The sequence below is a fragment of the Lotus japonicus genome, chromosome 1 (genome assembly GCF_012489685.1).
Source record: "Lotus japonicus ecotype B-129 chromosome 1, LjGifu_v1.2".
NCBI classification, from domain to species: domain Eukaryota; kingdom Viridiplantae; phylum Streptophyta; class Magnoliopsida; order Fabales; family Fabaceae; genus Lotus; species Lotus japonicus.
Window position 1 is genome coordinate 80,925,583 of NC_080041.1, and position 15,774 is coordinate 80,941,356.

At 41.8% G+C, this 15,774-nt stretch overlaps 2 long non-coding RNA genes across 2 annotated transcripts; both read right to left on the reverse strand.

Moving 5' to 3' along the window:
* Positions 1-1,073: 1,073 nt before the first annotated feature.
* LOC130732109 (uncharacterized) lies at positions 1,074-3,419 on the reverse strand. Its single transcript, XR_009016947.1, has 2 exons — positions 2,762-3,419; positions 1,074-1,378 (listed from the first exon to the last, which is right to left on the reverse strand). It is a non-coding gene; the product is annotated as an uncharacterized LOC130732109 (long non-coding RNA).
* A 3,469-nt stretch (positions 3,420-6,888) lies between these two features.
* On the reverse strand, positions 6,889-9,180 carry LOC130732110 (uncharacterized). The gene is made up of 2 exons (XR_009016948.1): positions 8,591-9,180; positions 6,889-7,193 (listed from the first exon to the last, which is right to left on the reverse strand). It is a non-coding gene; the product is annotated as an uncharacterized LOC130732110 (long non-coding RNA).
* Positions 9,181-15,774: the final 6,594 nt, after the last annotated feature.

Below are 15,774 nucleotides of genomic sequence, written 5' to 3' on the forward strand. Positions count from 1 at the left end.
TGTTGCTAGTTTTGAAAATGTTTTTGTGAATACTTGTGTTGTTTTTTGGGGATGAGTGATTGCATGCTTTGGGGAAGAGAGGAGGAGACTTTGGTCTTCCGATTGTTTCTTAAGGATAGAGTTGGTGTGAGTCCATAAGGGTCTATCTTTGACCCTTCACCATAAAATTTCCCTGGAGGATCCTGACTCACTCGTACTTCTTGGTTCTGTATTGATTTCACTCTTTGCATGCTTTGTGATTCTTGCACAATTCTTGAGACTTGTAGGTTTTTGAGCTTCGGAGTTGTTGGTTTGAACAATGTCCTTAGTTGTCCCATTTGAGCCTTATTGGAGAATTTGTTGTAGCCAAGTGATTGGGACGGATGTTTGGTTGGATTTTGGGGAGTGTTGGTCCTTGCATTGTTTTGGAGCTAAGTAAAGTTGAAAGTGTCTCTTGCCCCAAGTGAAAAATATTGAAAAAGAAGAAAAATAAAAAGAAAAGAACTCCTAATCAAGTTGGAGTTGAAAAAAAGAAAAAAATAGAAGAAAAGAAAGTTGAGAAAGGGGTCAAGAGACTGGTGTTTGTAAAGTTTGTTGATGAAAGCTCCAGGGTTATGTGATTGGACCACACTCAATAGTTTTGAAGCCTAGTCTTCCTTAGGGACCAACCACCTTGTACTTCACCAAGCCAACATTTCAACCCTTTGAAAGTCTCTTTGAATTTGTGCATGTTTGATCTTTGTTGCTCTTGAGTGAATGATATCCAAAACCTATGAACTGCTTGTGTGCTCAGTGCACTAAATGTATATCTCATCCTAGGAATTTTAGATCTATATGCTTCTCATGATGGACTCTACACTCTTCCAACGAGTTCGGAAACTCGTAAACCCAAAACCCTTAGTGCTTTGGTTTCTCAACCGGAGCTCTGATACCACAATGTAACGCCCCGATTTCTCGAGTGTTACACAGTAACTAATTAACCAATTTTCATAAAGAGTTTTCGTCGATTCACTTATTAATCTTGAATTAATGATAAAAGTTCAATTTTACAAAATTCTCGAAACTTAACCATTTCAAACTTGCGGAAATAATCATCAACGTAAACCTCAAACTTTATTAATCATTGAAAAGAGTATGAAATAAATATCCGGAAGAAAACTTCAAAGTAAATTACATCAAGTTAAACTATCTCAACTAAAATAAAGTAATGGTTCAATACTTCCAAAACTCGGTACTCTCAACCCAAAAGAAAAATGGATGTCTCACAACCCAACCATATCCTTGGCCCCTTCCTCTTTATCTTCTTCCTCTTCATCAGAAGTGTAGTCGTCATCTGTAGTGGCTCGTCACGTAGCATCAACTCCCAAGAATGAGTCGTCGCCATTTTCTTCACGACCATCTACCCCCCCCAAATAAACACATAGCAAACAAGCAGGGTCAGGTCCAACAAAAGAATGATAATGACAAAATCAACAACAACATATATAATATAAGTACATTATATGTCTTTTATGGGAAAGAGTCAGTTACTAACGGAATCTCACTTCACACAACCCACCAAAACTTCCATGGCCATCTTCGTGCTTCCGCAGAGGCACGGTTATCACGGTGACCGCAGTCAACCAAATCACGTGGAGCCGCAATGATCCACAAAAGTTCACGGTGACCGCAGTCAACCAAATCACGTGAAGCCACACCGGCCCACAAGGTTCACGGGAGACCGCAGTCAACCCAAATAACTCCCTCGCGTGCAAGGTACCATCGTTCTCATGGACCATAGTCTACCTGACCTATGTCCAAATTATTCACATTTACTTGCAAGCGAGTTTATTACACTTTTCTCTTTGTTAAGTCTCTAAAGTCAATCCTAGAGTCTTATCATACTCTTTATACAACAACCTTCACAGGTTACAAGGGAATTACGGCTAGGTGAGCGACCCTTGAACCATTAACTGAGAAAATAAATATAATCCACGTAAAGGAACGCAAGAACATTCACTCATGCATAATATATCATCGCAACTTCAACATATTGACAGCAGAAACAACTTTCACAAAAATAGAGCCACAGAATGCATCTTTCAACCAAAAATCACGTATGATACCTTTCTAGAAAGCTATTTTAAATATCTACAACTCTCTCGTTACGCACTTGTTCATTTGAGTCCCAGAATTAGGTGAGATTAGGCCTTAAAGCTAACTGTCCGGAACAGGAAAAACAGCAGGTGTGACAGTTACTAAACACGACCCCCAGATCACATTACTAAACCAAAAATTATGATTTTTATATGTCTGGAAAGATATTTCGAAAATCTACAACTTTCATTTTAATCACTTTTTCATTTGATGACCATAAACAGGTAAAAAGGGGCTCTGAAGTCCGCTGTCCAGTACAGGAAACTGGCAGCGAAACTCCCATGGCTCTATGGTTTTCAAAAATAATTTTCCTTCCTTCCCCTTTGATCATGGCAATCTTGGTACAGCCCCAACAACCCAAATATCCACTCAAAATTTCAGAACCAAACATTTAGCCAGGATCATGTTATAACAAGTGCAAAATAGCACAAAACTTAACAAATACCATGGCAACTCGCATAAAATCATAGATTCAGATCATAAACAACGTTTGAGGATCATATTCATGGCTTTTCAAGAGAAAAATTCCAGCAAGCAAGCATGTACAGGAAATCATGCAAAAACAGTCCAAAACTCAAGTTGTTTCTCATGGCAATTCATGGCATATTCCCTAAAGAACCTACCCATTCCTAGAACCAGCCCTTACCTCGGGTTTTGAATGAATTTAGATGAAAAGAAGTAGGATTTTGATGGAGAGAAGTGAAGAATAGAAAGAGCTTCCTCTGCTGTCCAAAATTCTCCTTCCTCCACGTGCTTCCTCTCCTTCTCGCGTTTCCTCTCCTTCCTTGCGGTTTTTCTCTCTTTCTCGTGTCTCCTCCTCCTTCTTGGTGGGCGATGGTTTCTGGTGGTGCAAGGGTGACGAGTGGAGGCCTCTTAGGAGCAAGGGGAAGGGTGCTGGTTTGCTTGTTTGGTTGGTGTTTACGTGAAATATTTTCTGGTGCTGTTTTGCATGTAAGAAAATAAGGATTTCACTCTAATCCTTGCCTATAGGTGGCGGCCAGGGCTTGTGTGGGCTAGGGTTCTGGTTTCAGATCTGATACAGCCCAAGAAAAGAGTATTAATGACTCATTAAAGCTCATAATTCAGAGGAAAAACCAGCTGCAGCCCCCTTCCTTTTCCATGGGCAGCCGGCGGCTCACCAAGCCTCAGGGTTTTCAAAACCCTTGCTTCTTTCCTTGGATCAGCCTTCCTTGGCCCATAATGCTCCATTCAGCCTAAGAACCTTCTGATTATGAGTTTAATCCACCACTTAACCCAAATTAAAAAGGTTTAAGCCCAAAACACAAACCCAACTTTTAATAAAATTTCGTAGGTACTGTACAGCCCGACCTTTGCTCATTAAAACAGGGATATCAGGAGCTACAGATATCGGATTTACAAGAAACCACATCGAGAATTTTCTTAACTTAAAGGGCTACAACTCTCATGAAGGAAGTTTTCCCAAATGAAGTCGTTAAGACCCTCTAAAAATTCGCACAAGTTGACAGTTCTAATCTGCCAGTTATCAAACATTAGCTAAAACTTCAATTTTATTCAAACTTCCATAAAATTGTTCCAAATTGAACTTAGGGCCTTACAATACCACCCCCCTTAAAAATAGTTTCGCCCTCGAAACTTAAGGGTTTACAAATGAATCGGGGTGTGACTCCCGCATCTTATCCTCTAACTCCCAGGTCGCATCACCAGTCTCTTGGTTCCACACGACCTTCACTAAAGGCACCTCCTTGTTTCTTAAGCGCTTTATGCTTCGGTCGACGATCTTGATGGGTGGCACCTCCATTGTCAGATCATCTCTCAGCTGTATGTCGTCTGGCGTAATCACATGCGAATCATCTGCCATGTACTTCCGCAACTGCGACACATGAAGAACGTCATGGATGTTGGATAGAAACGGTGGTAGGGCGATCCTGTACGCCACCGGTCCAACTCGCTCCGTGATCTGGTACGGCCCAATAAACTTCGGAGTAAGCTTCTTGGACTTGATTGCCCTTCCGACACCTGTCATCGGGGTAACCCGCAAGAAGACATGGTCTCCGGCCTGAAATTCCAACTCCTTCCGTCGGTTGTCGGCGTAACTCTTTTGGCGACTCTGCGCGGTTCTCATCTTTTCCTGAATTCTCCTGACTTCCTCGGTGGTCTGTTGCACTAATTCCGGGCCAATCACCAAATTTTCCCCATCTTGATGCCAGCATAAGGGCGTACGACACCTCCGACCGTACAAAGCTTCGTAAGGTGCCATGCCGATGCTCGCATGGAAACTATTGTTGTAAGTGAATTCGATCAATGGCAGCATCTCATCCCAACTGCCCTTGTGATCCAACACACAGGCCCGTAGCAAATCTTCCAGCGACTGGATTGTCCTCTCTGTCTGCCCATCGGTTTGCGGATGATAGGCAGAGCTCAATCTCAACTTAGTTCTGAGGGCCTGCTGCAAGGCTCCCCAAAAGTGAGAGGTAAACCTCGGAACTCTGTCTGATACGATGCTGGTCGGTACACCATGTAGACGCACAACCTCAGCCACATAAATCTCCGCCAATTTCTCCACCTTGTACTTCAGGTTGATCGGGATAAAATGAGCGGTCTTTGTCAAACGATCAACAACAACCCAAATTGCATCGAACTTCCTCCGAGTTAAAGGTAAAGCCGTCACGAAGTCCATAGAAATACTGTCCCACTTCCACTCTGGGACATCTAGTGGTTGCAGCTTCCCTGCGGGCTTCTGATGCTCTACATTCGCTTTCTGACTTGTCAAGCAAGTAGAAACATACTCAGCCACTTGTTTCTTCATCCCAGGCCACCAGAAGTGAAGTTTCAAGTCCTGATACATCTTGTTCATTCCGGGATGGATACTCAGTCTACTCTTGTGTCCTTCATCCAGGATCAATCTTCTCATCTCTGCATCGTTAGGCACACATATCCGTCCCTTGCATCGCAGAATATTGTCGTTCCCAATAGAGAACTCTGGTGCCTTTCCCTGAGCCACACGGTCTCGCCACTCAGCTATCCCTTCATCAGTCTCTTGTCTAGACTTGATCTCTTCCAAAAGTCCACTTGACACCGTCACCATTCCGAAACTCAGTCTTCCTGGTGCGAGCTTAACGTCCAAGCTCAGATCTCGGAAAGCCTCCAACAGTTCTAACTCCTTGACCATCATTGAGGACACATGTATAGCCTTCCGGCTGAGAGCGTCGGCTACGACATTGCTTTTCCCCAGATGGTACTGTAGAGTGAACTCATAGTCCTGCAGAAATTCCATCCACCTCCGCTGCCTCATGTTCAGACCATTCTGATCAAATAAGTACTTTAAGCTCTTATGATCGCTGTAGATCGTGAACGTACTGCCATAGAGGTAGTGTCTCCAAATCTTGAGAGCATAAACTATGGCAGCCAACTCCAAGTCATGTGTAGGGTAGTTCTTCTCATGAGTCTTCAATTGCCTTGAAGCATAGGCAATTGCTTTCTTATCCTGCATCATTACACACCCCAAACCATTGTGCGACGCATCACAATACACGTCATAAGGTTCTCCTTCCTTAGGTAAAGCTAGTATGGGTGCGGTGGTCAGCCGCTTCTTCAACTCCTGGAAACTAGCCTCACACTTCTCCGTCCACGCAAACGGTTGATTCTTCTTTGTCAACTGGGTCAACGGCGAAGTCAACTTTGCATAATCTTTGACGAATCGTCTATAGTAGCCAGCAAGCCCAACAAAGCTTCTGATGTCGCTTGCCGTCTTAGGTTGGTCCCATGACAGAATCGTCTCGATCTTGCTAGGGTCCACTGCCACACCCTGACTTGATATGACATGCCCCAAAAATTTCACCTCCTCCATCCAGAACTCACACTTTGAGCCGTTAGCATATAGCCGTTTCTCTCCCAACACGCCCAACACCTGGCGTAGATGCTCCTCATGTTCCTCTCTACTCTTCGAGTAGATTAGGATGTCATCGATGAATACCACCACGAACTTGTCCAGGAATGGTCTGAACACTCTGTTCATGTAGTCCATAAACACTGCGTGTGCATTAGTAACCCCAGACGGAATCACAAGATATTCATAATGCCCGTATCGAGTCCTGAATGCGGTCTTCTGGATGTCAGATTCCTTGACTCGGATCTGATGGTATCCTGACTTAAGATCTATCTTCGAGAAGATCACCGCTCCTCTAAGTTGATCCATTAAGTCGTCTATCCGAGGCATCGGATAACGATTCTTCACGATCACTTTGTTGAGTTGTCGGTAGTCCACACATAGTCTGGACCTTCCATCCTTCTGCTTCACCAACAGCACTGGTGCACACAAACGCACACAGGCGTACACCTTGGGGCGCAAAAGGGATTCCAAAGCCCACTCTTCCTTCGATTGACATTCCATCAATCGATCTCAGAGTTCAAACATCTTAATATAATCAAACACTTAGTCTCAAGTATCACGGCAATGATACTAACTACAGACAATCTCACAGCCAAGCAAACATCTTAGCAAACAAGTCTACCCAATCTCACCATGAAGCTTTGAAAACATCTTTATCAAAAACAAAAACACCAACGAGTTCGGAAACTCGTAAACCCAAAACCCTTAGTGCTCTGGTTTCTCAACCGGAGCTCTGATACCACAATGTAACGCCCCGATTTCTCGAGTGTTACACAGTAACTAATTAACCAATTTTCATAAAGAGTTTTCGTCGATTCACTTATTAATCTTGAATTAATGATAAAAGTTCAATTTTACAAAATTCTCGAAACTTAACCATTTCAAACTTGCGGAAATAATCATCAACGTAAACCTCAAACTTTATTAATCATTGAAAAGAGTATGAAATAAATATCCGGAAGAAAACTTCAAAGTAAATTACATCAAGTTAAACTATCTCAACTAAAATAAAGTAATGGTTCAATACTTCCAAAACTCGGTACTCTCAACCCAAAAGAAAAATGGATGTCTCACAACCCAACCATATCCTTGGCCCCTTCCTCTTTATCTTCTTCCTCTTCATCAGAAGTGTAGTCGTCATCTGTAGTGGCTCGTCACGTAGCATCAACTCCCAAGAATGAGTCGTCGCCATTTTCTTCACGACCATCTACCCCCCCCAAATAAACACATAGCAAACAAGCAGGGTCAGGTCCAACAAAAGAATGATAATGACAAAATCAACAACAACATATATAATATAAGTACATTATATGTCTTTTATGGGAAAGAGTCAGTTACTAACGGAATCTCACTTCACACAACCCACCAAAACTTCCATGGCCATCTTCGTGCTTCCGCAGAGGCACGGTTATCACGGTGACCGCAGTCAACCAAATCACGTGGAGCCGCAATGATCCACAAAAGTTCACGGTGACCGCAGTCAACCAAATCACGTGAAGCCACACCGGCCCACAAGGTTCACGGGAGACCGCAGTCAACCCAAATAACTCCCTCGCGTGCAAGGTACCATCGTTCTCATGGACCATAGTCTACCTGACCTATATCCAAATTATTCACATTTACTTGCAAGCGAGTTTATTACACTTTTCTCTTTGTTAAGTCTCTAAAGTCAATCCTAGAGTCTTATCATACTCTTTATACAACAACCTTCACAACACAACATTCACAGGTTACAAGGGAATTACGGCTAGGTGAGCGACCCTTGAACCATTAACTGAGAAAATAAATATAATCCACGTAAAGGAACGCAAGAACATTCACTCATGCATAATATATCATCGCAACTTCAACATATTGACAGCAGAAACAACTTTCACAAAAATAGAGCCACAGAATGCATCTTTCAACCAAAAATCACGTATGATACCTTTCTAGAAAGCTATTTTAAATATCTACAACTCTCTCGTTACGCACTTGTTCATTTGAGTCCCAGAATTAGGTGAGATTAGGCCTTAAAGCAAACTGTCCGGAACAGGAAAAACAGCAGGTGTGACAGTTACTAAACACGACCCCCAGATCACATTACTAAACCAAAAATTATGCTTTTTCTATGTCTGGAAAGATATTTCGAAAATCTACAACTTTCATTTTAATCACTTTTTCATTTGATGACCATAAACAGGTAAAAAGGGGCTCTGAAGTCCGCTGTCCAGTACAGGAAACTGGCAGCGAAACTCCCATGGCTCTATGGTTTTCAAAAATAATTTTCCTTCCTTCCCCTTTGATCATGGCAATCTTGGTACAGCCCCAACAACCCAAATATCCACTCAAAATTTCAGAACCAAACATTTAGCCAGGATCATGTTATAACAAGTGCAAAATAGCACAAAACTTAACAAATACCATGGCAACTCGCATAAAATCATAGATTCAGATCATAAACAACGTTTGAGGATCATATTCATGGCTTTTCAAGAGAAAAATTCCAGCAAGCAAGCATGTACAGGAAATCTTGCAAAAACAGTCCAAAACTCAAGTTGTTTCTCATGGCAATTCATGGCATATTCCCTAAAGAACCTACCCATTCCTAGAACCAGCCCTTACCTCGGGTTTTGAATGAATTTAGATGAAAAGAAGTAGGATTTTGATGGAGAGAAGTGAAGAATAGAAAGAGCTTCCTCTGCTGTCCAAAATTCTCCTTCCTCCACGTGCTTCCTCTCCTTCTCGCGTTTCCTCTCCTTCCTTGCGGTTTTTCTCTCTTTCTCGTGTCTCCTCCTCCTTCTTGGTGGGCGATGGTTGCTGGTGGTGCAAGGGTGACGAGTGGAGGCCTCTTAGGAGCAAGGGGAAGGGTGCTGGTTTGCTTGTTTGGTTGGTGTTTACGTGAAATATTTTCTGGTGCTGTTTTGCATGTAAGAAAATAAGGATTTCACTCTAATCCTTGCCTATAGGTGGCGGCCAGGGCTTGTGTGGGCTAGGGTTCTGGTTTCAGATCTGATACAGCCCAAGAAAAGAGTATTAATGACTCATTAAAGCTCATAATTCAGAGGAAAAACCAGCTGCAGCCCCCTTCCTTTTCCATGGGCAGCCGGCGGCTCACCAAGCCTCAGGGTTTTCAAAACCCTTGCTTCTTTCCTTGGATCAGCCTTCCTTGGCCCATAATGCTCCACTCAGCCTAAGAACCTTCTGATTATGAGTTTAATCCACCACTTAACCCAAATTAAAAAGGTTTAAGCCCAAAACACAAACCCAACTTTTAATAAAATTTCGTAGGTACTGTACAGCCCGACCTTTGCTCATTAAAACAGGGATATCTGGAGCTACAGATATCGGATTTACACGAAACCACATCGAGAATTTTCTTAACTTAAAGGGCTACAACTCTCATGAAGGAAGTTTTCCCAAAGAAGTCGTTAAGACCCTCTAAAAATTCGCACAAGTTGACAGTTCTAATCTGCCAGTTATCAAACATTAGCTAAAACTTCAATTTTATTCAAACTTCCATAAAATTGTTCCAAATTGAACTTAGGGCCTTACACATAGTTTTATAGGGACCTTTCATGCATTTTGAGTAAGTTTAGGACTTGCATATCTTTTCTACTTGAATTGAGGGTCTTTTGTGCTAATAAACTCTTGGAAATCCTAGATATTTTCCTTGCTTTGTTCTCAAGCAGCTAGGTCTGAAAAATGATGAAGAAAGAAGGTCAAAAGGCTTGGAAAATTGAAGGTAGGCTTAAAGGGGAGTTAAGAAGAAAGTCAAGAGGCTTTCTAGCATGTAGAGAGCGCTCAGGCGCTCGTGTTGAGCGCTTGAGCGCCAATTGATTCGATGTTTACATGATGCTAGAAAGGAATTGGCGCCTGAGCGCTCCTGATTGAGCGCCTGAGCGCCAATTACCTCCAGAGAGCTTGTTTTGGCTTGGAATTGGCGCTCAGGCGTGCTTAATTGGCGCCTGAGCGCCCAGACTCGACCTGTTTGCCTATAAATAGGCTTTATGTCATTTCTTTTGTAACTTTTGTCATTTCTATACATTCCTAAATAAGTTAGAAGTAGGGTTAGGCTCTGGAGCTTGAGGAGAAGCATTCTCCAAGTCCATGTTCCAGGTTTTATCCTTCTTTTCTTGTATGGATTCTATAGCCATGCTTGGCTAAAACCCCTTTTGTTTTGGGTTCTTTGTAAGACTTTGGATGTTTTAGCTTTCATTCCTTTTCTATTCATGTTGTTCTGAGTAAACCCTTGAATCTCACTCCTATGCTTTATCTCTCAAGCTTGAATGCATGCTAGCTTTTTACTTTTCTATAATCATAACGATAGTTTGTTATAGAATTGGGACTTGTTGTGAGATTACCTCTTCTATACATGCTGCTAGGAATAGAGGAAGGGTTGAGGTTTGTTGGCCTGAATTGCATGCTTAGTGCTTCTAACAAATGTTTAGGTTATCAAGGAATTGAGTCTATCTTTTGATTAGAAAGGGTTTTCTTTACGAGGCATCGATAGATGACTATCTAGGCTAGAACATCAAGGAGAGACTCAGGATTAATTGAATAGGAAGGTTTGCTAAAACTGAATTTGTTGAGCAAGAACCCAAGGCAATCTCATTTCTGAATTTCAATCGCTTTATTACTTGACCACTTGTCTTTTTACAAACTCAAGAAACAACCAATCATTAAAACTGAATTTTACTCGCTTTCTTACCGTGAACTCAAGGCTTAAACTGAATTCACATTCCAATTCCCTGTGGTTCGATAAATTAAAACCGGGTAGATTCTGTACACTTGCAGAAGAACCAACAAACAACGATACGGGAGACTCTACATGGGAATTGGAAGACAAGATCAAGGAACTGTATCCCGGACTTTTCGCAGAACTCTGAGTTTCGAGGACGAAACTTTCTTTTTGGAGGGGAGTATTGTAAGACCTGAATTTACAGAACAAGTTTAATTTCCGACTCACGCGTAGAATCAGTGTAAGCGTGATAGGAGTTCGCTGTTCGAGAAAGTTTAATGAAGAAGAAAGTTCAGGAATTGCTTGAGGAATGTTTCATAGTTGTTTTAGGAGTTAGTGCGAGTCGTCTGCACACTTGCCTTATGGCGAGAGTGTCCAGAATAGGCTAATTTCTCTTTTAAAGCAACGTTTAAGTGAGATTTCAAATCCTTGGGAAAATAAAAAGTTCTCTTTATTTTTCCTTCGACCAGTGTTTCATTTCGGAACCCTGGACTGTACGCACGATAGTATTCACTTCTCGGAAGTCCGACGACGCTAATTTCTTTGCTTCGACTTTTTCTATTCGGAGCTTTTAACGAAATTTCCGTCCGTGCTGCCAGATTTGTTTCGATGTTTCCAATCTTTCTTCAGAACGAAGTTTTGTCGTCTGACCTTCACAGCAAAAAGTAGTTTTTCGGGACAGATTAACTTACACCGCTTTTGGGATTTTAGGGATCGTTTTTCCCAAATGTTAGAGATTTGTTTCGAGTTCTGGAAGTCTGTCGCCAGAATCTCTCTTAGAATTCATCGATGAACGTGCTGCAAAAATCGGAATTGCAAAATTTTCATTTTCCCGCGATTTCACCTTCCTATAAATAGTTGAAAAATTCAAAAATATCTGACAAAACCCACCAAGAGGCCGCGAGTTGAGGAGAGAAAGGAGGAGAGGAGATTTTCGCCGAAACTCGACCGATCTTCGAGCTGTTCGTTCCTACTTCAAGGTATCGAGCTAACTAGCTTAATTCTTACCTCTGATCATCGTTTCTACTGCGTTTCTTTAGCTGTTTCTGTGCTCAAAGTTTCGAGCTTTTTGTAAAACTACTATCCGTTTTTCTTGATTTTTCGCTTGGGATATCTTCTATACTTGCCCAAGAGCCTAGAACACTCGCCGATATTCGCCGATTTTGATCGAGTTGTCAAGGATCTGAAAAACTGATTCAAAACCCTTTTTGCGCACATTTCGAAACTTTAATGTTGAAAAGTCGCAATCTGACTTCATGCCTTTAGGATTAGTTGTTACAAATGTCGTTAGGAACATCGCTGTCAAATTTGTTTTTCGAAGTTTTAACTTTGAGGTTTTGAGCTTTTATTTTGGACCAAAACGCCCCTGAATAGCCGTAATTCGATCCGATCGTCCGAAAATTTTTCCGACAGTTTCTTTGCCTTAGTTTTACCCTAAAACAACCTTGTAATCAGATTAGATCGAAGAAAAAGAGCCGGAGCTCTTTTCCCCGTTTGGCCGAGAGCATGTTAGTGTGGGGGGGGGGAGTTTTTCGTTTTCGAAAACTTGTCTTTTCGTACCCGATTGTTGTATTCTGAAGCTTCGATGCTTTGTCTATCGTTAATGAGTTGTATTGTGATCGAGCTAATCGATTTTGTTTGGATTTCTGCTTTTTTTCTCCGAGGTTCGGTTGAAGGAACTTTGGGTTTCTCAGAGAAATTGTGTGAAGGAAACTTAGACCACGAGGCTGGAGCAACTCGAGGTTAGGGCAACTTACCTATTAGCTAAGACTGCATGATAGGCGTCGATAAATTCGACTTATGCTTTACTTTGATATTGATTATGATGATGAATTAATGTTTTGATGTTTTCCATAACTTATGATATAGAGATATTCTTGAATTGTGCGTTTTGACGCGACTTCGGAGTGGAGAATCATTGAACAGGTTATCTTCGATATTTCGGGTTGGGGAAACAACCCTAGGCAAGTTCAAACGTGGGGTTTGAGACTTAGCCATTTGTTGTATACTTAGACTTTCCCCGAGATTTACATTTGGTGGGTTTTTTTGGAAAAGGTAGAAAGGAAATAGAATTTCGAAAACTAGAGACTTTGGGAAACTTAGACTTCGAGAAATAAACTCATAACTTGACTAATTCGATTCGGAACATTTTTATTAACGAATAAAACATAGGAAAACTAAAGGGGAAAAATAATTGCGAAAGACGGGGAAAAGTCGACTTTTGTTGTGGGTTCTGGAGAATTGCTGGACACTAGGGGGGTGAGCCACGGTGATGATTGAAAGTCACCGAGTACTTTAGTACTCTTGTTGTTGGAGTTGTGTTGTATTGACCGAAACTAAACTCTGGGTTTGAGATTGGGTTTTGAGCTAAACACTTGCGTTGGGAGGACGATTCGATGTTTGGCTAACCATATTGCATCATGCATCATTCGGGGTTGTACGATCGAAAGATTGGGCCTCGGTGAAGAACGGGAATGCTTCACGAATGGTGAAGAACGGGAATGCTTCACGAATGGTGAAGAACGGGAATGCTTCACGAAGGTTGGGGATTGCCTTCAACGAAGAACACCTGGGTGTATCTTCGGCATAGCGGGCAGAGTGGCACGACCTAGGGTGGTTGGGGCTGATCCGACTATGCTTGGGTTTGTAAGTGACACCCGAGCGGAAATGGTTAAACACTAGGCCGGTGTTTGGACTGACTCGATGGTGCCCATCCCACTTGAACTATCCGGATCATATTGAATTGCATTTCACGCATACATTCACTCTGACTGGAATTGTATGCTATTTGAGTTACTGAAGCATTGTTAGAGCCAATAACATGCTAGGATTATTTATATATATATATATATATATATCAACATATATATCTATACCCCAATCACATGTTGAGTGTATAATTACTTTATTCCGTGAGTTGACCCTAGCGCTTTGGCTTTGATTTCATGTTTGTGTTTGGGCGGTCGGCCTGCTGCGAGATGTCGATGGCGGACTGGTTTTCGATGGTCTCTCCCTCGGGGGGGATCAGGTATGAGTTGGTGGACCGTCATGCCCCCACCGCTTGGGTGATCGATGTTGCGGGCCACCGAGCGACGTACCGGGGAAGGGTCATGGAGGACCGGACAGACGAGCGTGGACGTTTGACGAGGGGAGTGCTACGACGTATGGAGCTGAGCTTTGACTTGCCGCCTTCAGTTCGCTGTGGACCAGGTTGAAGGTGCGAAAAACACTAGAAAGGGGGGGTTTGAATAGAGTTTTTGTATCTCGGGTAAACTTTTGGCCTTTTTCAAAACTCAAAGATAAAAACTAAGTGCTGAATGATAGGAAGTAAAGCACACGAGTATTTTATCCTGGTTCACTTGAGATAAAAGCTCAAGCTAATCCAGTCCACCTGTGAAGGTGATTTCTTCCTTCTTCTGATGAAGGCAATCCACTAAAATCAATGAGTGTTACAACTGCACTTTGCAACCTGCTAAGTGACTAACAGTACACTGATTTTCTCACTAGTATCCTCTTAAGAAGCTGATCTACCGATCCTCTTAAGACTAGCTAAATACTGAATCAGCCTTGATTCAGTCCTCTCAAGATCCGACCAACCTTGGTTTCTTGATGAACTTTACAATATGATGTAAACGGTTTCGGGTTTACAATGAGTGCTTCTAACAAGCGAATAGTAAACTCAGATGTTTAAGAACAGTGAAGAAATAATGCTAAGAGAATGGTTCGTATATGTTGAATATTTTCAGCACGGTTTCTTCTTCTCTTTCTTCTTCCTTCAGCCTTTATATACTCCAAGGCTTGTGATGTAGCCGTTGCTAGGGTTTTATCCGTTGGAGTGGCAATTCTGTAATATCAGACTGCTAGGCTGTACAAGGTAGGTGGCGGACAGACTGAGACTTGTACGACGTTGTACTGTGATAGCGACCTGTCCTTTCACCAGTTGACTTGAGATGAAGGAGCTTCAGATGAACGTTGATGAAGCTTCTGATCATCGTCAGATAGAAGCTTGGATTCTTCTGACCTTGCAACTTCTGCTACTGAACGAGTTCCTCAGAACTTCTGATCGTCAGAGCTAGAATAGCTTGGGCCTTCAGAACCAACTTCTTGTAAATCTTCAGAACTTGAGTCTTCTGCTTCTGGACCGTTCCACTGGAACATCTGGTCTTCAGAACTTCTGACTTGAGTTCTTCAGATCTTCTTGAGAGCTTCCATCTTCAGAGCTTCTGAGGTATTTGCCACTGTTCAGAACGAACATGGTAGGTTAATGAGCTCTCTTTTTAGTAGCCCTTGGTTCTTCTTCTTCTGAACGAATAGGCTTGGGTCAGATTCAGAACCTGTTTGTCACAACTTAAAAAGACAAACGTTAGGGTACCACAATTGTTCATCATCACAAACCTTAATTGTAATCATCAAAACATAGAGATGCAACCACTGATCAAACCTTGATCTTACAATCTCCCCCTTTTTGATGATGACAAAACAAGTATTTTGATGAACAATTTTTACACAATAAACTGAATACACAGGAAAGGAAGGATCAGAGATTAAACTTATCCTTGTGTAACGGTTTGCAATGCTCTTTCTGAATCTGAGTTAACACCGTATTCTGAGCAAGGGTCTCCCCCTGACTCCCCCTGAATCTATGACTTGATGAATTTGTGAGGAATCTAGATTCGGAGTCTGGTTATATGATCCGAATTTACGCTTGAATGGATGTATACTCATCAGAAGTGATGGTTCAGAACTTAGCGTATATCACATAATAACATAGAGTTGTCTAGATATAATTGGAATAAGACGTCAGAAGCAAGATTAGTTCAAAATGTATTCCTTATCTGAGACGCTTGACAATATCTATGTGCTATAAGTATTGATACTTGTTCTCCTCTACTGGTTTTAGGTAATATAAAAATTTTTCAAAAACCAATTTACGTACTCCCCCTTTTTGTCATAATCAAAAAGAGTGAAAAACGCAAACAACAATAACAATAACAGAGAAGTGATGCAAATAAGATAGGTTATTATTATTGAATGGAGAAGAAGTACCAGGGATCGAGAGGAAGGAAGA